Source organism: Amblyraja radiata, chromosome 42 (assembly GCF_010909765.2).
Source record: "Amblyraja radiata isolate CabotCenter1 chromosome 42, sAmbRad1.1.pri, whole genome shotgun sequence".
Lineage (NCBI taxonomy): Eukaryota > Metazoa > Chordata > Chondrichthyes > Rajiformes > Rajidae > Amblyraja > Amblyraja radiata.
Genome location: NC_045997.1, coordinates 3,743,229 through 3,770,173, shown reverse-complemented (window position 1 = coordinate 3,770,173; position 26,945 = coordinate 3,743,229).

Sequence of the window (26,945 nt, the reverse complement as noted above, 5' to 3'; positions counted from 1 at the left end):
AAATTAATGTAAATGAGATTTTAAAATCATGTTTTATTGTGAATTATTTGTGAATATTATTTGGACACTTAGGCTATTTAAAAATGTTAATCATTTATTAAGAAATGGATAGATGTTTAAATCTAGTAATTGAAGTTTGAAATTAGCTACAATTAGGTAACTAACTAATTATATGCTTTAATTTCAGGTCATCCAAGTAAGATTATTTTACATTTGTTTCAGTATGCTTCAATCTATGATAACTGAAAATGTCATTCAGTTCTCTTAATTTGTAAGGAAGTTATGGGCTTTTGACTGTCCACGATCACGGCTTTTTTGTTATGTCCATAGAAAATCAATAGGGAACAAGATGCTAATTTCCGAGTATGAAAATGGTTTTTTAAATACTTGAGATATGAAAGTGAATTAGGTGTCAAATTAAACTTATTTTTATGCTTTATCTGATGGGATAAATTGCAGACTTGATTTTTAAAATCTCTACATTTTGTAACATTGCTAACAATATGGATTCAATAGTGGCTGAATGGGAGATGCCAGAGAGTAATGGTGGATGGCTGTTTGTCAGGTTGGATGCCGGTGACTAGTGGGGTGCCTCGGGTATCTGTGTTGGGTCCATTGTTATTTGTCATATACTTCAATGATCTGGATGATGGTGTGGTAAATTGGATTAGTAAGTATGCAGATGATACTAAGATAGGTGTAGTTGTGGATAATGAAGTAGATTTTCAAAGTCTACAGGGAGGACAGATTTAGGCCATTTGGAAGAGTGGGCTGATGGACGGCAGATGGAGTTTAATGCTGATAAGTGTGAGGTGCTACATCTTGGCAGGACAAATCAAAATAGGACGTACACGGTAAATGGTAGCGAATTGAGGAATGCAGTTGAACAGATGGAGGTAGGAATAACTGTGCATAATTCCCTGAATATAGAATGATTGAGTATAGAAGTTGGGTCGTAATGTAAAAATTGAACAAGGTCAATTCTGTAGTATGGTGTACAATTTTGTTAGTCAAATTATAGGAAATATGTCAACAAAATAGAAAGAGTACAGCGGAGATTTAGTAGAATTTTGCCTGAGTTTCAGCACCTAAGTTACAGAGAAAGGTTGAACAAGTTAGGTCTTTATTCTTTGGAGCGCAGAAGGTTAAGGGAGGACTTGATAGAGGTCTTGAATATTGTAAGATGGATAGACAGATTTGACGTGGATAAGCTTTTTCCATTGAGAGTAGGGAAGATTCAAACACGAGGACATGATTTGAGAATTAAGGGACAGATGTTTAGGGGTAACACGTGGGGACTCGTCTTTACTCAGAGAGTGGTAGCTGTGTGGAATGAGCTTCCAGTGGAAGTGGTGGAGGCAGTTTCGTTTTTATCATTTAAAATAATTTGCATAGGTATATGGACGGGGAAGGAATGGAGGGTTATGGTCTGAATGCAGATACTGTAGATGGGAATAGGTGAGCGTAAGTGTTCGGTACGGAGTGGAAGGGCCGAGATGGCCTGTTTCCGTGCTGTAATTGTTATATGGTTATATGGTTATATGGTTATACTCTCAGCCATGATCCAAGTGTGCTCCCTGCCTAGCTAGCCTGAAAGAATGCGCGTGATTGAACAATTGGCGTCTGACTCAATGTCAAACGTGCTTTGATTGGATAATTACAACTCGGAAAATTCAACAAATTTTGAGTTGTTTTCCATATTTTAAAATATGTGCAGATTTTGTTCTTGACGAGTTTCAAATATGATTTCTACAATATTTTTGCAAAAGGTGTTAAAAATAGAGGTAGATATGTGATTTGGGTCACAAAATGAAACGAAAAAGCAGCTCGGCCCACGGCCTATCAGGATCGAATCCGGCTCACTGGCGCTGTGAAGCAGCAACTCTACCGTTGCGCTACCGTGCCGCCCTCTTCTGTAACTGTACCTAGTCACTGTAATTAGAAACGAATTTTCCAATTTAAGTTAACCCTTCCCTCTGCTGTGTTCCAGTCGTCCACCCTTTCTCCTTGCAATTGTCGCCCAGTCTGAAGAAGGGTCCCGACCCGATACGTCGCCTGTCCATTTCCTTCCACAGATACTGCCTGACGCGCTGAGTTCTTCCAGCACTTTGTGTTGTGCTTCAATTTCCAGAATGTGCAGTCCCCTGTGTCTCACTTAGTCGTTTTATTTGGTCTGTGGAAACGTGGAACTGCAGACGTTGGTCAGTTTGAAGAAGGGTCACGAACAGAAGCATCACCTATCCGTGTTATCCATAGTTGCTGTCCGACCCGCTGAGGTACTCCTGCACTTTATACCTATCCATGTTCTCCAGAGATGGTGTCTGACCCACTGAGGTACTCCAGAATGCAGTATATTTTCATGTTCTCCAGAGCTGCTGCCTGGCCGACTGAGGCACTGCAGCACTTTATACCTTCCCATGTTCTTCAGAGATGTTGCCTGAACCGCTCAGTAACTCCAGTACAATGCACCCTTGCTATTTTTGTTGTCCCCTTCCCCATACTTCCCTCTCCCAACTCCACCTCCCGTCAAGGGCGCAATGGTAGTTTATTGTTACATGTACCGAGGTACATTTAAATTCCTTTTTTTCCATGCAGTTCAGGACGAATCTGACTACGTATACGCACAATTACACTTAAGTACTTTACCCCAAAATAATTATTGTATAATAATGTGTAAGAATAGTAGATTTCACCGATACAGCACACAGACTGAAGTTGCCACATCTCTGGCGCCATTGTCTATGATTCAAATCCAAAGCTATTGTGAAAGTAGCGCCTTAACTTGGCCCCAATGGCGCGTTGTTCTGGCAGGGGCACTATGACGGATTTGCAGGGGTCGGCCAAGCCTGGTGATGTTGTCGGTGTCCTCTACAGCTCCCCCACCGCTCCGCGCCGCTGTGGACGTGTCCGGTCTTCATGTTCTGCCACAGGGGGCAGAACCAGAAATACCCGAGCCTCAAGCTGCTGCAGGGACACCGCCGGCCCACTCCGCCACTCCTCGACCCGGACATGTTGATCTGTTCTCCCCGTGACCTGCGTGGGTTTTTTTTCCGGGAGCTGCTGTTTCCTCTCACACGCCAAGGATGTGCAGATTTGCATGTTAAATGATTACCGTCATCTTTTACCACTAACCGGCCCACCAACTATCCATCTCACCGCCCTTTCCCCTACTCACTCTCCATAGCACAATAAGACAAAGAGGGAGCGTGCGGGAGTAGGAAGAAACTGCAGATGTTGGTTTAACCCGAAGATATACACACACATCTGCAGTAACTCTGCAGGTCACACAGCATCTCTGGAGAAAGGGAAGTGGTGACGTTTCGGGTCAAGAATCTTCTTCAGGCGTTTTAGGTCGAGAAATTCTTCAGAAACATAGGAATATGATTGGGTAGACACAAAGTGCTGGAGTAACTCAGCTGTTAGGTCGCAACTAAAGTAAGTGCGCCGTTTCGGTTGGGGAGCCTTCTCCGAACCTGAAACGCCACCCGTTCTTCTTCTCCAGAAAAGCTACCTGATCCGATGTTACTCCAACACGTTCTGTCTATCTTTGGAATAAACCAGCATCTGCAGTTCTTTCCCCACAGGGGTAGAATTAAGCCCATTGAATTTACTCCGCCATTAGATCATGGCTGATCTATTTTCCTCTCTCAATCCCGCCCTCTTGCCTTCTCCCCGCAAACTTTGACGTCCTTACTAATAAAGAACCTATCAATCTCCACTTTAAAAATATCCAATAACTTGACCTCCACTGCCGCCTGTGGCAAAACATTCCACAGATTCGTCAGCCTCAGGCTAAATTAAATGCATCTTCCTTATACCAGCTACCGTCCCTCTGCACTCTCAGTCCTGATCAAGTGTAGAGTTTAGTTCAATATATTTAGTTTAGATTAGTTTAGAGATACAACTTGGAAACATGCCCTTGGACCCACCGAGTCTGCGCCGACCAGGGATTTGCACTGTACCTTGGTACACGTGACAATAGACTAAACTCAAATCAACTTAACTCAACTGAAATCTTTCTTAAACGGCGTGGTAGTATCTGTCTCAACCACCTCCTCCGGCAGCTCATTCCATATTCACACCGCCCTTTAGTTTAGTTTAGTTATGTTTAGTTTAGAGATATACAGCGCGGAAACATGCTCTTCGGCCCACTATGTCCAAGCCGACCAGCGTTCCTTGCACACTAACACTATTCTACACCCTTGCGACAAGTTACGATTTACAATTATACCAAGCCCATTAACCTCCAAGCGTGGAGTGTGGGAGGCAGCCAGAGCACCTGGAGAAAACCCACGCTGGTCACCGGAAGTACGGAAAATACTCCGTACAGACAGCACGTATAGTCAGGATCGAACACTTGTCTCTGGCGCAGTAAGGCAACAACTCTACCGCTGTGCCACCGTGCCACCTCCTTTGAGTAAAAATGATGCCGCTCTGGTTCATTTTAAATCTTTACACCCTTTCACCCTATGCATATGTCATCTGGTTCTCAAATCCCCTACTCTGGGTAAGAAGGTCTGTTCATTATCTAACTATTACTCTCATGTTTGTGTACGTCATGAGAGCGCTCTTCGTGTGGGCAATTACAATGATGGGCAGGGCTATGCATGTGATTGACTGGGTCTCTCTTCGAACATTCCTTAAGCTCCAAGACTTAGGTATCTGTACCTCCCGTTGAAACAGCTCATCGATGTTAGGGCGCAGTGCTGACGGAGAAACGATACGGAAATATATCGTATCTCTATCGAGGTAAGGGATTGGAATCATGTTTCAACTAACCCCCCCCCCCCCCCCCCCCCCCCCGCACACACACCACCACCAACCACCCCACATAAAGCAAGCTAAAGAACAATAAATTATACATTTAACAAATACTAAAAATAAGAAAGAAGGAAGGGACGAGTCAGACTATTGGCGAGTTCTCCAGAGGAGGTTTCGCGAATGGTCTCAGGAATGAGTGGTTTAACGCATGCAGGCGCTGGGCCTGGACACCACTTTTCCAATGTTCTATAGATTCAGGATCAGTTACTGTAGATTGGAGTGTAGCTAATGTTATCCCACAGTTTATGAAAGGCGGGAGAGAGAATATAGGGAATTATAGACCAGTTAGCCTGACATCGGTGGTGAGGAAGATGCTGGAGTCAATTATGAAAGATGAAATAGCCGAACATTTGGATAGCAGAAACAGTATCGGTCCGAGTCCGCATGGATTTACGAAGGGGATATCATGCTTGACTAATCTTCTGGAATTTTTGAGGATGTAACTTGGAAAATGGACAAGGGAGAGCCAGTGGATGTAGTGTGCCTGGACTTTCAGAAAGCATTTGATTAGGTCCCACATAGGAGATTAGTGTGCAAAATTAGGGCACATAGTAATAGGGGTAGTGTGCTGACATGGATAGAATATCGGTTGGCAGACAGGAAACAAAGTGTAGGGATTAACGGGTCCCTTTCAGAATGGCAGGCAGTGCCTAGTGGGGTACCGTAGGGCTCTGTGCTAGGACCGCAGCTATTTACAATATACATCAATGTTTTGGATGAAGGGATTCGAAGTAACATTAACAAATTTGAAGATGACACAAAGCTGGGTGGCAGTGTGGACTGTGAGGAGGATGCAATGAGAATGCAGGGCGACTTGGAGAGGACGGGGGATTGGACAGATGCATGGCAGATGAAGTTTCTTGCGGATAAATGTGAGGTTAACCACTTTGGTATCAAAAACAGGAAGGCAGATTACTATCTAAATGGTGTCAAGTTGGGGAAAGGGGGAGTACACAAGATCTGATGTTCCTTGTTCAAACATAGTAACAGAGAAAGTAGTTGCAGGAGGTGGCCATTCGGCCCTTCGAGCCAGCACCGCCATTCATTGTGACCATGGCTGTCGTCCTCAATCAATAACCCGTGCCAGCCTTCTCCCCATATGCCATGATACCACTAGCCCCTAGCCCATTGTGGCAGGAAATTCCAGAAATTCACATCTCTCTGGGTGAAAACGTTTTTCTCACCTCAGTCTTAAATGGCCTCCCCTTTATTCTAAGACTGTAGCCCATGGTTCTGGATTCTCCCAACATTGGAAACATTTTTCCAGCACCTAGCTTGTCCAGTCATTTGATACCTTTATAAGTTTCTATACGATGTCCCCTCATCCTTCTAAACTCCCGTGAATACCAACCTAGTCATTTAAATATTTCCTCATTTGACAGTTCCGCCATCACAGCGATCAATCTCGAAAACCTACGCTGCACTGCCCCAATCACAAGGATGTCCTTCCTCCAATTAGGAGACCAAAACTGTACACAATACTCCAGGTGTGTACTTACCAGAGCCCTATACAATTACGGAAGAACCTCCCTACTACTATACTGAAACCCTGTTGTTGTGAAGCCAACATTCCATTAGCTTTCTTCATGCCTGCTGCACCGGTTAATCAGGTTGTGAACGTGAGCATGCAGGTACAGCAGGCAGTGAAGAAAGCCTTTAGAACAAGAAGAGTCGAGTGTAGGTGCAAATAGGTCCTTCTGCAGTTGTTCAGGGCCCGAGTGTGGTCACACCTGGTGTATTGTGTGCAGTTTTCGTCCCAAAACTTGAGGAAAAACATTATTGCTATTGCGGGAGTGCAGCGTATGTTTGCAAGATTAATTCTCGGGATGGCGGGACTGTCATATGCTGAGAGAATGCAGCGGCTCGGCTGGTGCACTCTGGAGTTTAGAAGGATGAGAGGGCATCTTATTGAAACATATAAGATTGTTAAGGGTTTGGACACGCTAGAGGCAGGAGACGTATTCCCGGTATAATAATAATAATAATAATAATAATAATAATAATAATAATAATAATAATAATAATAATAATAATAATAATAATAATAATAATAATAATAATAATAATAATAATAATAATAATAATAATAATAATAATAATAATATATCTTTTATTGTCATTGCACGTCAGTGCAACGAGATTTAGTGTGCAGCTCCACTGATGTACAAGAAAGGTAAATAAATACAATACATAAATAAGCAACCTGAATTGATTGACGTGACCATCTGAGGGAGACTGTACAAAGGGAGTCGGTGGGGGGGGGGGGGGGGCACCCATTAGGGTCGGTTCAGAGCCGCTATAGCTCTTGGGATAAAACTGTTCCTGAGTCTAGTGGTTCGGGCGTAGAAGGCCTTGTAACGTCTGCCGGAGGGAAGTAGTTGAAACAAACCGTGGCAGAAGTGTGATGAGTCCTTATGGATGCTGAGGGCCTTCCTGAGGCACCGCGTGTGGTAGATGCCCTCCAAGGCTGGTAGCTCTGTCCCGATGATCCGCTGCGCTCTGTTGACGACGCGCTGAAGAGCTCTCCTCTCCGCCTCCATGCAGCTGAGATACCACACAGAGATGCCATCCGTCAGCATTCTCTCTGTGGTGCAGCGGTAGAACGTTGTCAGCAGCTGTTGGGGCAGACCAGTCTTTTTTAATGTCCTCAGGAAGAACAGTCGTTGCTGTGCCTTCATGTCCAGCGCGGCGGTGTTTGTGGACCATGTGAGGTCTTCTGAAATGTGAGTGCCCAGAAACTTAAAGCTGGACACTCTCTCCACACTTTCCCCGTAAATGGAGATTGGGGCGTATTTTGGGCGATTCCAGAACCAGAGGCCACAGTTTCAGAATTAGGGATAAGTCAATTAGAACGGAGATGAGGAAACACGTTTTCTCACAGAGATTTGTGAATGTGGAACTCTGCCTCAGAGGGCCGTGGAGGCCAGTTCACTGGATACTTTCAAGAGAGAGCTAGATAGGGCTCTTAAAAATAGCGGAGTCATGGGATGTAGGGCGAAGGCTGGAACGGGGTACTGATTGGGGATGATCAGCCATGATCCTATTGAATAGCGTTACTGGCTTGAAGGGTCGAATAGCCTACACCTGCACCTATTGTCTATTGTCTATTGTCTATTGTCTAAAAGGACATACCTTAGGAAGGAGATGGGGATGCATTTATTTAGTTAGAGGGCAGTGAATCTGTGCAATTCATTGCCACAGAAGGATGTTGCGGACAGCAATGGATAATTTTAAGGCGAAGATCGACAGGTTTTCGATTAGTAAGGGTGTCAGGGGTTATGGGGAAAAAGGCAGGAGAATGGGGTCGAGAGAGAATGATAGATCATTCAAAGATGGAACAGCTAAGTGGAATTAATTGGCCGAATTGTCTACTTATGGTCCTATAACTTATGAAGCCATGAACCTGGCATCAAATTCAGCACGTTTATTGTGGGTCGATGGGCTTGTAACTTGCGCCGCACTGTTCTACGTCCCAAGTGAATGCACCTCTTTGCTTTAGTTGACATTCAATGAACAACGAGCATCTAGGACCGTCGGATAGGTTTCAGTACCACGGTCAGCACCCGGGAGGTAGTCCATGTAGAAAATGCTGGAGTAACTCTGCGGGACGAGCGGCCTCTCTGGATAGAAGGAATGGGTGACGTTTCGTGTCGAAACCATTCTTCAGACTGAGAGTCGGGTGAGTGGGAGAAACAACGATATGGAAGGGTAAGGTGTGAAAATTAGGCATCAAAGGTAATAGTCATTGAAGAATAGATAATTGTTAGCTATAGCAATGTGACAACGAATCATACAAACGTAACATTTAATCAGGAGGACAGTCAGACTGGACGGAGAACATGAATACGGAAGGCATGGACAGAGGATCATTCTATCCAGAGATGCTGCCTGTCCAGCTGAGTTACTCCAGTACTTCAATGTCTGTCTTCGGTGTCATAGATCATAAAGCCACTGGTGATAGGAGCAGATTTCGGCCATTCGACCCATCAAGTCTATTCCGTCATTCAATCATAGCTGATCAGTCACTTCCTCCAAATCCCATTCTCTTGCCTTCTCCCCGTAACCTTTGACACCAGTACTGATGAAGAATCGATCTTAAAAATAAATATCTACTGACGGCCTCCACAGCCTTCTATGGCAAAGAATTCCACAGATTCTCCGCCCTCCCCATCTCCGACCTGTAAACGCGTCCTTGAATTCTGAGGCTATGGCATCTAGTCCTGGACACTCCCACTGGTGGAAAGATCCTCTGCTCATCCACTCTTTTCAAAAAATGTACTATTCTGTACGTCTCAATGAGGCGCCCCCTCATTCTTCTAAACTCCAGCTAGTACAGGCCCAGTTCTGAAAAACGCTCATCTCGTTAACCCACTCATTCCTGGGACCATTCTTGTAAACCTCCACTAGAATCTCTCCAGGGCTAGAGCATATTTCCTCAGATATGGTGCCCGAAATTGTTCACAGTGTTCAAAATGTGGCCTGGCCAGCGCCGTATAGAGCCTTCGCATTCATCCCTGTTTTGTATTCTTGTTCTCTGGAAATAATTGTGGTTCGTTCTCTTTAGGTTACGTTTGCTTTCTTTAATACCGATCCGACTTGCTGCTTAACTTTTTGGGAATCCTTGTGTAAACCAGCATCTGCTATTCCTTCATGCACATATCGTCTACGTCGGAATGTTCAATTTGTGATGAACGCGAGCAGCCAATGGAAGGGGTGGGTGATGGTGAGTTTCACCTGTTCCCTGAACTTGGCCTGGGTCAGCGCGTAGATACAGGTGTCACTGCAGGAGTTGAGATACATCAGCATGGTTCCGGCCTAGTTGACCGTGACCAGTGAAGTCATGTCCATCAGCATCTCCTCCATCACAAACATGACCACCTTGGTCATCCACAGCAGAACGAAGCTGCCCGAGATGGCGAAGAGAAGAACGATGGACCTCCTCCTGTTCTTCATCTCGGGGTCCACTGATTTGCCTCCTGCTCCTATGCCGGCGCCGCGCAAGCCCTTGCGGGCCCAGCTCGCCACTAAGATGTGACGGACGGTCAGGGCGTTGAGCAGAAGGATGGTCACGTAAGGGATCATGGGCGTCAACACCGTCCCGGTCCACAGGTAGGGGGCCCAGGGTGTATCGGTGCAGAGATTGCGGAGCCGACAGACCGGGTAGGGGGCGCGTCCGCGTCCGCGAACCGGCTCGTAGGTGAAGTAGCGCGGGATATTTCGCAGGTAGCTGACGGCGGACACCGCGACGATCGCCACCAAAGCCGCCCTCTTCGTGCAGTAGTGGGGCTTGAGTCGCGGGCAGCAAATGGCGACGAAGCGGTCGAAGGTAAAAGCCACGGTGAGCCAGACGGACGAGTCCACGGCGGCCGCGTTCGCGATGCTGTTGAGGGCACAGACGCAAGAGTAAGGAGTAGGGGATGTAGAGCGAGGCCAGGTGGTTGAGGACCACGCAGAAGATGATGACCTGCAGGTCCGCCCCGGCCATGGACACCAGGTACCGGACCGTGCAGCCGGCGAGACCGCAGCTCCCTCGGCACAGGATCACGAAGGTGATGAGATTCGCTGCGGAAAAAATTCACAAGTGATGGGATCAGAATTATGCCAATCGGACCATTAAGCCTACTCCGCTATTAAATAATGACGGATCAAACTTAAAGCACACGGTATTGGGGGTTCAGTATTGATGTGGATGGAGAACTGGCTGGCAAACAGGAAGCAAAGAGTAGGAGTAAACGTGTCCTTTTCAGAATGGCAGGCAGTGACTAGTGGGGTACCGCAAGGGTCAGTGCTGGGACCCCAGCTATTTACAATATATATTAATGATTTGGATGAGGGTATTGAATGCAACATCTCCAGGTTTACGGCCGACACGAAGCTGGGGGGCAGTGTTAGCTGTGCGGATGCTAGGAGGCTGCAAGATGACTTGGATAGGCTGGGTGAGTGGGCAAATGCATGGCAAATGCAGTATAATGTGGAGAAATGTGAGGTTATCCACTTTGGTGGCAAAAAAAGGAAAGTCGACTATTATCTGAATGGTGGCCGATTAGGAAAAGGGGAGATGCAACGATACCTGGGTGTCATGGTAAACCAGTCATTGAAAGTAGGCATGCAGGTGCAGCAGGCAGTGAAGAAAGTGAATGGTATGTTAGCATTCATAGCAAATGGATTTGAGTATAGGAGCAGGGAGGTTCTGCTGCAGTTGTACAGGGTCCTGGTGAGACCACACATGGAGTATTGCGTACAGTTTTGGTCTCCTAATCTGAGGAAAGACATTCTTGCCATAGAGGGAGTACAGAGAAGGTTCACCAGACAGATTCCTGGGATGTCAGGACTTTCTTATGAAGAAAGACTGGATAAACTCAGCTTGTACTCGCTAGAATTTAGAAGATTGAGGGGGGCTCTTATAGAAACTTACAACATTCTTAAGGGATTGGACAGGCTAGATGCAGGAAGATTGTTCCCGATGTAGGGGAAGTCCAGCACAAGATGTCACAGTTTTAGGATAAGGGGGAAATATTTTAGGACCGAGATGACAAAAACATTTTTTTACACAGAGAGTGGTGAATCTGTGAAATTCTCTGCCACAGAAGGTAGTTGAGGACAGTTCATTGGCTATATTTAAGAGGGAGTTAGATGTGGCCCTTGTGGCTAAAAGTATCAGGGGGTATGGAGAGAAGGCAGGTACAGTATACTGAGTTGGATGATCAGCCATGATTATATTGAATGGCGGTGCAGGCTCGAAGGGCCGAATGGCGTACTCCTGTACATATTTTCTATGTTTCTATGTTTCTATGTTAGGACCGGCTGCGCTAGGTGGAGGAAAGTATTAGTATTGATCAACATAATATGTATATTACTAAAAGTCTGTTCTTGACCGGATTTGGCCATCTGTGCTCCGATTTCCGAGAGAACGCCGCCACCTACGGCCGTCATTTTTGGCCACCTCGCTCAGAGCCCCCCTCCGCCGCATGTGTGCCGAGGATTTTTCCAGTCGATGAAAAATGACAGAGACATTAATGGTTTTACAAAATTCCCTATTCTCTCTGCTGCACCCGTTGGCGGCAGGGGGGATGGACTATAAAACCAGGAAGTGCTGTGCCTCAATTAATCTGCAAGCTGGAGGAAGGCAGACGGTCACGTTTCTCTGAGCTGTGAATAACACTGAACACATGTCCACACAACTGTGTGTAAGAAACCTTAATGTGGTTTGAAAATGAAAATATGGTTAAAGTAAAAAAGCACTGCATGCAAATGAATGTTTGGGGGGGTTTGGGTTGAAATAAAAAGGCACTCTCTCTCCCCCCTCTCCTCTCCCCCCTCCTCTCCCCCCCTCCTCTTCCCCCCTCTCCTCCCCCCCTCACCTCACACCCCTCTCAGCACACCCCCTCACTCCCCCCTCTCCTCTCCCCCACCCTCCCCCCCCTCTCCTCGTCCCGCTCTCCTTTCCCCCCTCTCCCCCCCAATCTCCTCTCCCCCCTCTCCTCTCCCCCCTCTCCTCCCCCCTCTCTTCTCCCCGCTCTCCTCTCCCCCCCTCTCCTCTCCCCCCTCCTCTCCTCTCCACCCCCCTCTCTCTCCCCTCTTTTTCTCCCCCTCCTCCCCTCCATCCCCTGCCCCACCGTCCCTCCCCAAAACCTCCCTCCCCTCCACACACCCCTACCCCCTTCCCTCCACCCACCCTCCCACTCGCTGCTCCCCACCTCTCCCCCCCTCACCTCAACCCCCCTCACCTCACCCCACTCTCTGCACACCCCCTCACTCCCCCATCTCCCCCTCTCCTCTCTCTCTCCCCCTCTCCTCCTCCCCCCTTCCCCCCTTCCCCTCCCCCCTGTCCTCAACCCCTCTCCTTTCCCCCCTCTCCTCTCCCCCTCTCCTCTACCCCCCTCTCCTCCCCCCTCTCTCTTTCTCCCCTCTTTTTCTCCCACTCCTCCCCTCCATCCCCTCCCCCACCGTCCGTCCCCCAAACCACCCTCCCCTCCACAAACCCCTTCACCCTTCCCTCCACCCTCCCTGCGCCCCACCCATCCCCTCCCCTCCCCTCCCTCCCCTCTCCCCTCACCTCTCCCCCTCCCCTCCCCTCCCCTCCCCTCTCCTCCCCTCTCCCCCTCACCTCTCCCCCTCCCCTCTCCCCCCTCCCCTCACCTCTCCCCCTCTCTCCCCCTCACTCTCAACCTCTCTCTCTCCTCCCCTCCATCCCCACATTTCCCCTCTCACTCACCCTCCCTCTTCTCCTCCACGCCACCCCCTCTCCGTCTTGCCCCGCTCTCTGTGTCTCTGCCCCTTCTCTCTCTGCCCACACTCTCTACCCTCCCCCCTCCCCCATCTCTAGATGTGACTGCAATTTGGGGGCTATGAGGCAGTAGATAGGGTGGTTATGGGGTAAATGGAGCAAATTTATATCTGGATTTTCAGAGGGATTTCGACAAGGTCCCACATAAGAGATTAGTATACAAACTTAAAGCACACGGTATTGGGGGTTCAGTATTGATGTGGATGGAGAACTGGCTGGCAAACAGGAAGCAAAGAGTAGGAGTAAACGTGTCCTTTTCAGAATGGCAGGCAGTGACTAGTGGGGTAACGCAAGGGTCAGTGCTGGGACCCCAGCTATTTACAATATATATTAATGATTTGGATGAGGGAATTGAATGCAACATCTCCAGGTTTGCGAATGACACGAAGTTGGGGAGGGGGGCAGTGTTAGCTGTGCGGATGCTAGGAGGCTGCAAGATGACTTGGATAGGCTGGGTGAGTGGACAAATGCATGGCAAATGCAGTATAATGTGGAGAAATGTTCGGTTATTCACTTTGGTGGCAAAAACAGGAAAGTCGACTATTATCTGAATGGTGGCCGATCAGGAAAAGGGGAGGTGCAACGATACCTGGGTGTCATGGTATGCCAGTCAGTGAAAGTAGGCATGCAGGTGCAGCAGGCTGTGAAGAAAGCGAATGGTATGTTAGTATTCGTAACAAATGGATTTGAGTATAGGAGCAGGGAGGTTCTACTGCAGTTGCACAGGGTCTTGGTGAGACCACGCTTGGAGTATTGCGTACAGTTTTGGTCTCCTAATCTGAGGAAAGACATTCTTGCCATAGAGGGAGTACAGAGAAGGTTCACCAGACTGATTCTTGGGATGTCAAGACTTTCATACGAAGAAAGACTGGATAAACTGTGCTTGTACTCGCTAGAATTTAGAAGATTGAGGGGGGCTCTTATAGAAACTTACAACATTCTTATGAGGTTGGACAGGCTAGATGCAGGAAGATTGTTCCCGATGTAGGGGAAGTCCATCACAAGGTGTCACAGTTTTAGGATGAGGGGGACATGATCATATTGAATGGCGGTGCAGGCTCGAAGGGCCGAATGGCCTACTCCTGTACCTATTTTCTATGTTTCTTTGTTTCTATGTAAGGACCGGCTGCGCTAGGCGGAGGAAGGTATTAGTATTGATCAACATAATACAATGAATATAATCAAGTATTCATACTTGGGATGTATATCAACCTGGAGCCGACAGTCTCGCCCAGTTTTCCCTGCATTTATACATATAGTATTCTGTTCTGTCATTGGTACGTTTTTGGATTTATACCTTTAGTCTATTGCGGCATTGTGAAAGGAACTTGCTAGGACATGTGCAGCTCTGAGCTTCAAAGTGCGTAAATGGGAGATTGTGCCACGTGCTGACCAGTCCATCCGCGTGAAACGGTACCATGGACACTGCTCAGTTGGGCACTCAATAAATAATACTCTCGTCACTGGAACCAGACTCATTTCTGTCCAGTGAAAAACAACGTTCGGCAGCTGAAGCCATAAATACAAAATAGTTAATTGATTACTGTTCAATGTTCTTCTTAGATTCAGAGTTAATTGCTCGTAAACTGGCCTTTCGGCCCAACTGATTCATTTCGACAGTTCCATCTAAGTGACCGAGGGGCCTACATTCTTCTAAACTTCCCCTATCATAGGGCCCATTTTAAAAATGTGTTGTTGTATCTGTCTTATTTGGTTCAACTGGTAGCTCATGTCAACATGCCGAAAACACTCTGTGTAAAAATGTCCCCTCCCCTATTCCATCACTCTTCTCACAGTCAAATTATTGATACATCTGGCATCGGAAAAATATTATTTGCATTCATCTGATCTATTCCTGAATATGTATACACCATATGAATGCCATCAGAATGATGATGAATATTTAAATAGGCTTGCTTTCATTTATTCTTCTATTCAAAACAATAATTATTTCAGTGTATATGCCATTGGGGATTATGAATGCAGATATCTCACATAGGAACTCATTATTTGCCAATCACATGGCTCAGTTCTGTCACGATAATTATTTAATATTGTCAACTATCTGTTAAATATAACTATCTGTGCTTTTACCTACAGATAGATATATTTATATTAGTGACGCCTGGCACACTACGTCATGGCTGGACCACTGTATTAGTACAGCTGATGCACATGCATCCTTGGGATGTATGAGCAGTTTGTATGGGGAAGCAATTGCTGATCATATACATGTTGCTATGATAATAAATGTTGAACACACACCTGTGGTATCCAGCGATAGAAATAGCTTTAACACAGAAAAACTTGACTGGTCAACGCTCAGAATGGAAGACATCGTAGCCTATTATGCCCATACAGATAAATCCTTAAGCAATATTCATCTACCTAAAGATGCAACAATGTTAATTGTAAGGATATGAAGCATAGGAGAGATATCTGCTCCATGTGTAATGATATAGTAAGCGCTCTATATGTAGGCAGTAAGCCCTACTGCAAGCATAAAGATAAGACACATAACATCAGGCCTGGCTGGAATCAGTATGTAGCTGAGTACCATGCTGAAGCCCGTCAAACCACTAAATCACGGGCAATGGTAGATAGACCTAGACAGGGGCCTGTGTTTGAGTGCATGAAGCTCACTAATGCAAGGTATAAGTATGCTATTCGCTTAATTTGTAAAAATGAGCAAGCTATGAGGGCTGATTCCATGGCTCTGAAGCTGCTAAGTAACAATGCTACTGATTTTTGGTAAGAAGTGAGAGCTCTTAACGGCTGCAAAACTTTTCTACCATGCACTGTAGATGGAAACTCCGGAACAGCTAACATCGCGGAGTTACGGCGACAACATTATAGTACTTTATTCAACTGTGACCAAGGTGACTGTATAGGGTGGGCAATATTGAGAGTAATGACTCAATTGTGATTATGTCACATGAAGTGTATCATGTCATGAACAAGCTGTCCAACAACAAAGCAAGTGGCTTGGATCATATTTCTGCCGAACATCTTAAGTATGCGAGTATGAGGATAGCTACTCTCCTTGCTATTTGTTTTACTGGCTTCATGATTCATGGTTTGTTACCAGACTTAACGTTGTCTGTTCTGTTAGTGCCGGTCATTAAGAACAAAGCTGGTAAAGTAGGTAGCCTAAATAATCACAGGCCCATAGCTTTAGCCAGCATTTTGTCAAAAGTTATCGAAACAGTTCTGCTGAATAGAGTAAATGAGTTTGTTAACTCCACAGATAACACGTTTGGTTTTAAAGCTAAACATGGCACTGACATGTATATATACCCTAAAGGAGATGAGAGAGGCAAAAACCAATCCTTCTGTGCTTTATTGATGCTTGCAAAGCCTTTGAGCGCGTTAATCACATAAAGCTCTTTGGTAAAATGAGTCAAAGAGGGGTGCCTAAATACATTGTGAGAATTCTGGCCTACTGGTATGCCCACCAGACTATGCAAATAAAATGGGGCAATAGGGTCTCAGCCCCATTTGGGGTTAGCAATGGTGTTAGACAAGGGGGGGGGGTTTGTTCCCGGTCCTTTCTAATCTTTGTATTGATGATCTGTCCAAACAATTGAAAGCATGAAACGCTGGGTGCATGATTGGTAGTATTTAAGTGAACCATATTATGTATGCAGGTGATCGTGTAGCCTTTAGTCCATCTAGCGCTGGTCTACAGCGTCTCCTTGCAATATGTTCTGTGTATGGAGTGGAACATGAAATTAAATATGATGCTTGTAAGAGTGCTGCTATAATCTGTAGAACCAAAGAAGATAAATGTCTAAAATTTCCTGATTTTAAATTGTCTGACAATAATCTTAGTGTCTGTAATAAGGTGAAATAACTAGGGCATTTTATTATAGAACAAATGAGAGATGATGAGGATATTTATAGGCTACAACGCATGCTGTATGTGCGGGCGAATATACTCTTGCGTAAGTTTGGTGCGTGTGCAGATGTGCTGAAAATGTCGCTGTTTGGAGCATATTGCACACCACTATATACTGCGCATCTGTGGTTGAACTACGGAAAGAGAAGTTTGCAGAGACTAAAGGTGTCATATAATTATGCCATGAGAAAACTGCTAAGAAAAACTAGATGGTGCAGTGCTAGTAACATGTTTGTGGATGCAGGAGTCAGTACATTAGAAGCTATCCTAAGAAATCATATGCATGAATTCATCTCCAGGATAAATGACTCTAAAAATGTAATTATTGTGGCCTTGTCATACATAAGGTTTAGCACTACACGCTACGATTCCCAGTTGTGGAGACACTGATATCGTTGCCTCGTTGTAGGACATTGATCATTCTTTTTATTCTGGATTTTAATTCATGTATTGTGTTTTTGTAATATATAATTTTTACTGCTTTTATAAGTGATAGACAATAGACACCAGGTGCAGGAGTGGGCAATTTTGCCCTTCGAGCCAGCACCGCCATTCAATGTGATCATAGCTGATCATCCCCAATCAGTTCCCCGTTCCTGCCTTCTCCCCATATCCCCTGACCGCTATTTTAAGAGCCCTATCTAGCTCTCTCTTGAAAGCATCCAGAGAACTTGCCTCCACCTGCCTGAGGCAGATAATTCCACAGACTCACCACTCTCTGTGAGAAAAAGTGTTTCCTCATCTGTGGTCTAAATGGCTTACTCCTTATTCTTAAACTGTGGCCCCTGGTTCTGGACTCCCCCAACATTGGGAACATGTTTCCTGCCTCTAGTGTGTCCAAGCCCTTAACTATCTTATATGTTTTAATGAGATCTCCTCTCATCCTTCTAAACTCAAGTGTATAAGCCCAGCTGCTCGAGTCTCTCAGCATATGACAGTCCGACCATCCATTGAGTCCGAAAGGAAGTGTATTATTATTATTATTATTATTATTATTATTATTATTATTATTATTATTATTATTATTATTATTATTATTATTATTATTATTATTATTATTATTATTATTATTATTATTATAATAATAATTATTATTATTATTATTATTATTATTATTATATATTTTTTTTTTAATAGGTTTTTACGACTCCTCCCCTCCCTCCAGCCTTTTGCCTTGTCGGAAAGAAGTCCTATCCTGCCCAACCTTCTCTACAGCTGAAGCCCCCGAGTCACGGCAGTAAACCTTCTTCGTACAATTTCAGCTTAATTACATCTTTCCTATTGCAGGATGAACAAAACCTAACACAACACAGCTAGTGCGGTCTCATCAATATTTTGTACGTGGGTCATAGCATCTCAACTACAATTCTCACCCGATGATTTTCTCCAGCAATTTTTGTCAACCTGCAATTTTTCCAGCATCTGCAGTTCTTTCTTAAACTTTAAGTTCCTGGCCGTGAATATCTCTGAATATCTGTCTCCGGTCCAGCACTTTGACGCAATCCTAAATACAGAACAACAACATTACTTCAGGAGAAGATTGGGAAATTAGTTATGTCGACGAATACTCTCTTGATCTTGATTTTAAAAAGTGCTCATCCGCATGCCTGGAGAGAAGGAAGAGGCAACGTTTCGGGTCGAGACCCTTCTTCAGACTGGTTAGGGATAAGGGAAGCGAGATATAGACGGTGATGTCGACAGATAAAAAACAATGAGTGAAAGATATGCAAAAAGGTAACTTCAAGGAAACAGGCGATTGTAAGCTGTTTGTCGGGTGAAAATGAGAAGCTAGTGGAGCTTGGGTGGGAGAAGGATAGATATACCACTGGGCTGTAAGTTGCCCAAGCGAAATATGAGATGCTGTTCCTCCCATTTGCGTTTAGCATCAGTCTGACAATGAAGAAGACCGAGGACAGAAAGATTTGTGTCTGAATGGGAGGGAGAATTAACGTTTCCAGCAACCGGGAGATCAGGTTGAATCAGGCGGGCTGAGCAAAGGTGTTCAGCGAAACGATCCGCTCAGTCTGCCTTTGGTCTCTCTGATATATCAGAGTCCACATGTTGATCAACGGATATGGTAGATTAGGTTGTTGGAGGTGCAAGTAAACTACTGCCTCATTAGAAAGGAATGTTGGGGTCCCTGGACAGTGTCGTGGAAGAGGTAGAGCGACAGGTCTTGCATCTTCTGCGGTTGTAGGAGGAGGTACTTGGTGATGATGTGGTTTGCATGGGAAGGGATGAGTTAAACAGGGAGTTGCGGATGGAACGGTTTCTGCGGAAGGCGGAAAGGGGTAGAGATTGGAAAATCAGGCTAGTGGTGGGACCCGTTGGACGCGTTATGAGTAGTATGCAACAGCTGATGGGGTGGAACTTCTTCCCCAGCCGCACGTTATCCTGAAACCGCAGAATATGCAATACCTGACGCTCCACATAACTGTCTATTGAGCCCTTATCCCTAACCAGCCCGAAGAAGGGTCTCGACCCGAAATGTCACCCATTCTTTCTCTACAGAGATGATATCTGTCCCACTGAACTACTCCAGCTGTTTTGCGTCTATCGTCTGCTTAAACCAGCATCTCCAGTGCCTTCTTACACGTGCCGAAATGAATCTCCGATTGCTATGCACATTAACACACCTTCCTATTCCAATGCTGACCTTTGTATCATATGCGCCCTCTATTGCCCGAATGAGGCCAGAGCAGACTGGAGGACCAAGGACTGATGTTCCGCTTCGGCGGCTGACAACCCGACTGAATGAGCATTGAATTCATAATTTTAGGTAATCTTTAATTTAAAAAAAACATTACTTGGCACGTTTTGTTCGGCCCCTCTACCAGCTTTCTCCCCACCCCCTGCCATCAGTCTAAAGAAAGGTACCGAACGAAATTTCGCCTAACATGTTCTCCAGGAATGATGCCGGACTCATAGAGTTATTGTAGTTCAATTTCAATTCAAATTCAAGTTCGCGTTTATTGTCAATAAACCAATTAAGTTATAGTGAAATTTGAGTTACCATACACCCATACTAAGTGAAAAGCAACAATACACTCAGCCACATTAAATAAAAACACATTGTAACGTTTCTAAACCAGCAACTACAGCTCTTTGTTTCTGCACGACGAAGGGAGATAAATAGACAGGAATACCTTACTGTTAAATTATGTTATAATATCTATTAAATTGTGATTTAATATCGTTTCATTGGTCTTGGCTAAGCCACGAGGGTGATTTGATACGGGAAATTACGGATGTTATGTGCACATTTGTGCTTTGTTTAAATCAACAGTTTACATATTGGGGAAGACTGATGGGAAAATATGGCAACATATTGAAGATAACATAAAGGTCAGGTTTGGAGTGGGAATAAATCAACAGGAGAAATGTTTAATTTGCAAGGCATGTGTATATGGGGCAAAAGGAATAGAAGGCTGTACAGCAGACGGGGGGGAGGGGGGAGCAACACAACTGAACATACATTAAGATTACTTTTGCTTTACGCCCATTGGTCAGACAGATTGAAGAATAATTTCCTGAATAACAGGAAACACAGTTAGGAGATAAATAAACAAAACAAAACAAGAAAGACGACACATAAATATTCATCGCAGATGAACTATTACAAAATTGTAAAATCTGCACGTAGCCATTGATTTCCGACATCTAAAAAGGGTGTAAGTGCAGTGAGTCAGTGAACCTTGGGTCCTCTCTAAATGATTCCCAGTATATGGTGTAAGGCATTGTATAACCGACTGTTTTATGAAACCCATCTAAACTAGACGAGAATTTATCTGTGGGCTCTCATGATTTGAGCAGTAATTTACAGGGCGACTGGATCTCACGTGAAGTTTTTAGGTAGACAAAAATGCTGGAGAAACTCAGCGGGTGAAGCAGCATCTATGGAGCGTTTCGAGGCAACGTTTCGAGTCCAGGCCCTCCTTCACACTCAATAGGCAACGTTACGGGTCGTGACATTTCTTCAGAACTCACGTGAAATTCAGATTTAGGGTGGAGGTCAATCACAAAATCCCCCCCCCCCCAACAGAACGAAGGTCCTGCTCCGTGACTCCACACATGTTACACAAGAGTGCGACAATAAGGTCCAGCAGTAATGCTGATGTAAATCAACCCGAGATTTCCAGCAACTTTATGTTATTCCCTCTCAATCCCAACCCCACCCAAGTCGTACCAGCCGCAAAGTAGTATTGTTGACGCACATTGTACTCGTTCTCACTCAGCAAACAGCTAACAATGGACTATTTCCTTTATCATCCATACGTTTTTGCATATCTTTCATTTATTTATTCTATATCTCTCGATATAATCTCATTCTCTCTTTTCGCTTTCCCTTGGCGCTCAGTCTGAAGAAGCTGTCTAACACAATGAGTTTCCCCAACTTTTTGTATCAAAGCAGGTTGATCAACGGGTCGAATGTGACAAGGATATGAAAACGATGTTCGATCGGGAGATTAAATCTCAACAGAGCCCGATTAGTGAGGACGCAGAAAGCATGAACTTTAATCGAACAGTTAATTTGAAATGCCGGCAGTTTCTGACATCCGTGAGAGAAAATCTGTTCCACCTGCAATGAAACTGTAGTCTCGCGTCCGCTGCCCTTGTTAATGACGGGGAAATATTCAGCTCATTGGAAAGTTCACGAGTGGTCAAACATAGAAACATAGAAACATAGAAATTAGGTGCAGGAGTAGGCCATTCGGCCCTTCGATCCTGCACCGCCATTCAATATGATCATGGCTGATCATCCAACTCAGTATCCCGTACCTGCCTTCTCTCCATACCCTCTGATCCCCTTAGCCACAAGGGCCACATCTAACTCCCTCTTAAATATAGCCAATGAATTGGCCTCGACTACCCTCTGTGGCAGGGAGTTCCAGAGATTCACCACTCTCTGTGTGAAAAAAGTTCTTCTCATCTCGGTTTTAAAGGATTTCCCCCTTATCCTTAAGCTGTGACCCCTTGTCCTGGACTTCCCCAACATCGGGAGCAATCTTCCTGCATCTAGCCTGTCCAACCCCTTAAGAATTTTGTAAGTTTCTATAAGATCCCCTCTCAATCTCCTAAATTCTAGAGAGTATAAACCAAGTCTATCCAGTCTTTCTTCATAAGACAGTCCTGACATCCCAGGAATCAGTCTGGTGAACCTTCTCTGCACTCCCTCTATGGCAATAATGTCCTTCCTCAGATTTGGAGACAAAAACTGTACTCAATACTCCAGGTGTGGTCTCACCAAGACCCTGTACAACTGCAGTAGAACCTCCCTGCTCCTATACTCAAATCCTTTTGCTATGAAAGCTAACATACCATTCGCTTTCTTCACTGCCTGCTGCACCTGCATGCCCACTTTCAATGACTGGTGTACCATGACACCCAGGTCTCGCTGCATCTCCCCTTTTCCTAGTCGGCCACCATTTAGATAATAGTCTGCTTTCCTGTTTTTGCCACCAAAATGGATAACCTCACATTTATCCACATTATACTGCATCTGCCAAACATTTGCCCACTCACCCAGCCTATCCAAGTCACCTTGCAGTCTCCTAGCATCCTCCTCACAGCTAACACTGCCCCCCAGCTTAGTGTCATCCGCAAACTTGGAGATATTGCCTTCAATTCCCTCATCCAGATCATTAATATATATTGTAAATAGCTGGGGTCCCAGCACTGAGCCTTGCGGTACCCCACTAGTCACTGCCTGCCATTGTGAAAAGGACCCGTTTACTCCTACTCTTTGCTTCCTGTTTGCAGCCAGTTCTCTATCCACATCAATACTGAACCCCTAATGCCGTGTGCTTTAAGTTTGTAAACTAATCTCTTATGTGGGACCTTGTCGAAAGCCTTCTGGAAGTCCAGATACACCACATCCACTGGTTCTCCCCTATCCACGCTACAAGTTACATCCTCGAAAAATTCTATAAGATTCGTCAGACATGATTTACCTTTTGTAAATCCATGCTGACTTTGTCCAATGATTTCACCACTTTCCAAATGTGCTGCTATCCCATCTTTAATAACTGACTCTAGCAGTTTCCCCACTACCGATGTGAGACTAACTGGTCTGTAATTCCCCGTTTTCTCTCTCCCTCCCTTCTTAAAAAGTGGGGTTACGTTTGCTACCCGCCAATCCTCAGGAACTACTCCAGAATCTAAAGAGTTTTGAAAGATTATTACTAATGCATCCACTATTTCTGGAGCTACTTCCTTAAGTACTCTGGGATGCAGCCTATCTGGCCCTGGGGATTTATCGGCCTTTAATCCATTTAATTTACCCAACACCACTTCCCGGCTAACCTGGATTTCACTCAATTCCTCGAACTCCTTTGACCCGCGGTCCCCTGCTATTTCCGGCAGATTATTTATGTCTTCCTTAGTGAAGACGGAACCAAAGTAGTTATTCAATTGGTCCGCCATATCCTTGTTCCCCATGATCAACTCACCTGTTTCTGACTGCAAGGGACCTACATTTGTTTTAACTAATCTATTTCTTTTCACATATCTATAAAAACTTTTGCAGTCAGTTTTTATGTTCCCTGCCAGGTTTCTTTCATAATCTATTTTTCCTTTCCTAATTAAGCCCTTTGTCCTCCTCTGCTGGTCTCTGAATTTCGCCCAGTCCTCCGGTATGCTGCTTTTTCTGGCTAATTTGTACGCATCATCCTTCGCTTTGATACAAACGACATCGGAATGTTTAGTGTCTATAAATAACTGCTCAGATGTGTACACAAACTATCAATATTGTATCATTGCAAGAGAAACACTGCGTGTTTTATGTCTCAATTTATCAATGTCACCGCTTCTCTATATTACTTTCTCGCCGCACGTGAGCCCCAAACCTGGTCGAGGCAGTCGAATATACTTGAACGTGCATACGATGAGCCCTCGACCAGGGGTCAGTCATGACTTTGTTAACTAGTCCTCGTTTTTAACATTTAAAAACAATATTTTATCTTTTTGATTCGTTTGTGATAATGTATTGATTTGAGGTGAACCGATGATATGAAATGCTCTGTGACAGTGTATAAAGACACTATATATGCCGGATTTCCTTCGGGCTTCATAATTATCTATATGATTTGCAATTGAGCCTGAATGTCTAAGTTAGTCCGGAATGGTCCCTAGTGTTGGGGCGCATTATTGTCATAGATGAGTGAGAGGTGATGGCTGTATTTTTCTGGCGCTCCGTTGTAAGTCAATGATGTTCCTGCAAGAAGACGATTCAATCCGTCGGATCATTCGTTTTCTTAGTGGAACAAACTGGCGGTGCTGTTGGTGATAATGTGGTAATGGGGACGGTGAAGGTTCTCGTGTGAGTGCGGTTGTGGGTCCAGAGACCACCGGGGATTCGGTGGGGCAGAAGAAGGGATTCTCGTGGCGGAATCGGGGGACTTACCAAGTTCACAAGTGTCATCTGTGGATCAGGTCACTGAGGATCCACAGCGTGTCGGGGAGTGAGGTGGGAGGGGGAGCAGATGGGATGGAGAGGGCACCGAATCCTAGACCCCGCGGCGCTCAGTGCATTTTGCAATCAGAGAAAAGGGCGATTTCACCACTTTTTTCAACTGCTGCCTGAACTTAGTCTGAGTGACGGCGTAAAGAGCCGGGTTTGTGCAGCAACTCAGGATCTGCAGCGTGTAGCCCAGTTCGCCGAATGCGAATTCTGGATAGTCCCAGCTAGGAATTAATCCAGCCAGTCTGAACCACACAACATATATCGCATGGAACGCGATTGTTTGGAGAGAAACAAGACCATGGCCAAGGTGGGAAGGGTTCCAGATGATTGCTAGTTGCCATTTCATGACACTGCCTCTTGTAGATCCATTAGATGGTGGATAGTTCAGGTGATGGTATTACCGGTCGATGGCCACCACGTGTTTTAATCTCCTACATTCTTGGGCTTTCGAAGTGCCGAACCAGGCCCTGAAGCAACCATTCAATATTGTCTCTACTATAGACCTGTAGAAAATCGAGAGAGCATTCGTTACCACACCGATGTCCTTTCCGGTCTAACAAAGTCATGTTGATGGAATTTCTTTATGATTCCATGAATTTCTTGCGTCCACGACGGATCTTCAGAAATATGCACGGCCAGGAACATAACGTTGTTGACTCCCTCCACCATCGAACTGTCGATGAAGACAGGTTAATCGATTCTCAGCCTACCATTTCTAAAATCAGCAATATACCACTTCGCAGCCACTTACCCGTGGGAAAGAACTGATGATGAGAGCGTGAGGTGTCATGGATTGTACCAGGGGGATATAATGGTGTAGGTGGAAATTAATTCAGTGGGGCATTATCACGCTGATACAATGGGTCTACCAGAATAGTCAGAAGAAGCACGTAAGGACTGGTTGGCAAATGCTGTGCCTCTTTTCAAGAAGGGCTGCAGGGAAAATGCTGGCAACTATAGGCCGGTAAGCTTAAAATCTGGAGCCGGTAAATTGCTGGAGAGTATTTTGAGGGATTGGCTATGCAGGCATTTGGATGGGCAAGGGCTAATTAGGAACGGTCAGCATGGTTTTGTACGTGGGAAGTCGTGTCTCACAAATCTAATTGATTTTTTTGAAGAGGTGAGCAAAACGGTCGATGAAGGCAGAACTGTGGATGTTGTGCACATGGGGTTTGGAAGGCGTTCGACAAGGTGCCGCACGGTAGGCTGCTCTGGAAGGTTAGATCTCATGGGATCCAAGGAAAGATTGCAGAATGGATATGGCGACTAGTGGTGTGCCATAGGGTTCAGAGCTGGGCCTCTTACTGTTTGTGATCTACATCAATGATTTGGATGAGAGCATACGGGGCAAGATTAGCAAGTCTGCAAATGTTTCAAAAGTAAGCGGTTTTGCAGAAAGTGAAGATGGTGATCAACGATTGCAGCAGGATCTGGATGGATTGGCCAGGTGGGCAGGGGAATGGTGGCTGGAATTTAATACAAGAAAATGTGAGTTGTTGCCTTTTGGGACGTCGAACAAAGACAGGACGTGCACAATAAATGATGTGTCTCTGGGTAGTGTTGTCGAGTAGAGTGATATGGTCCCATGAAGGTCGAGTCGCAGGCAGACAAGGTGGTAAAAAAGGCTTTTGGCACTTTGGCCTTCATCAGTATTGAGTATAGAGTTTGGTATGTCATCTTGCAGCTGTATGAGATGTTGGTGAGACCGCATTGAGAATGTTGCGCTCAGTTATGGGGCACCACGTTATATGAAATATATTATCAAGCTTGAACGTATTCAGAAAATATTTACGAGAATGTTGCCAGGACTAGAGGGCGTGAGCAATGTGGTGAGGTTGAGTAGCCTGGATCTCTATTCTAGGAGGATGAGGGGAGAACTTATAGAAGTATACAACATCATGAGAAGAATAGATCGGGTAGATGCACAGAGTATTTTATCCGGAGTAGGGAATCGTGGAGCAGAGGGCACAGCTTCAATGTGAATGGAAAAGGTTTGACAGGAACCAGCGGGTAACTTTTTCACACATAGTATGGTGGATATATGGAACAAACTGCGACAGTAGATGGGTGAGGCTGGGACTATCCCATCGTTTAAGAAACAGTTGGACAGGTATACGGATAGGACAGGTTTGGATGAATATGGACCAAGCGCAGGCAAGTGGGACTAGGGTAGCTGGGACATTAACCATATAATAACCATATAACCATATAACAATTACAGCACGGAAACAGGCCATCTCGGCCCTACATGTCCGTGCCGAACAATTATTTTCCCCTAGTCCCATCTACCTGCACTCAGACTATAACCATACATTCCTTTCCCATCCATATACCTATCCAATTCATTTTTAAATTATAAAATCGAACCTGCCTCCACCACTTCCACTGGAAGCTCATTCCACACAGCTACCACTCTCTGAGTAAAGAAGTCCCCCCTCATGTTACCCCTAAACTTCTATCCATTAATTCTGAAGTCA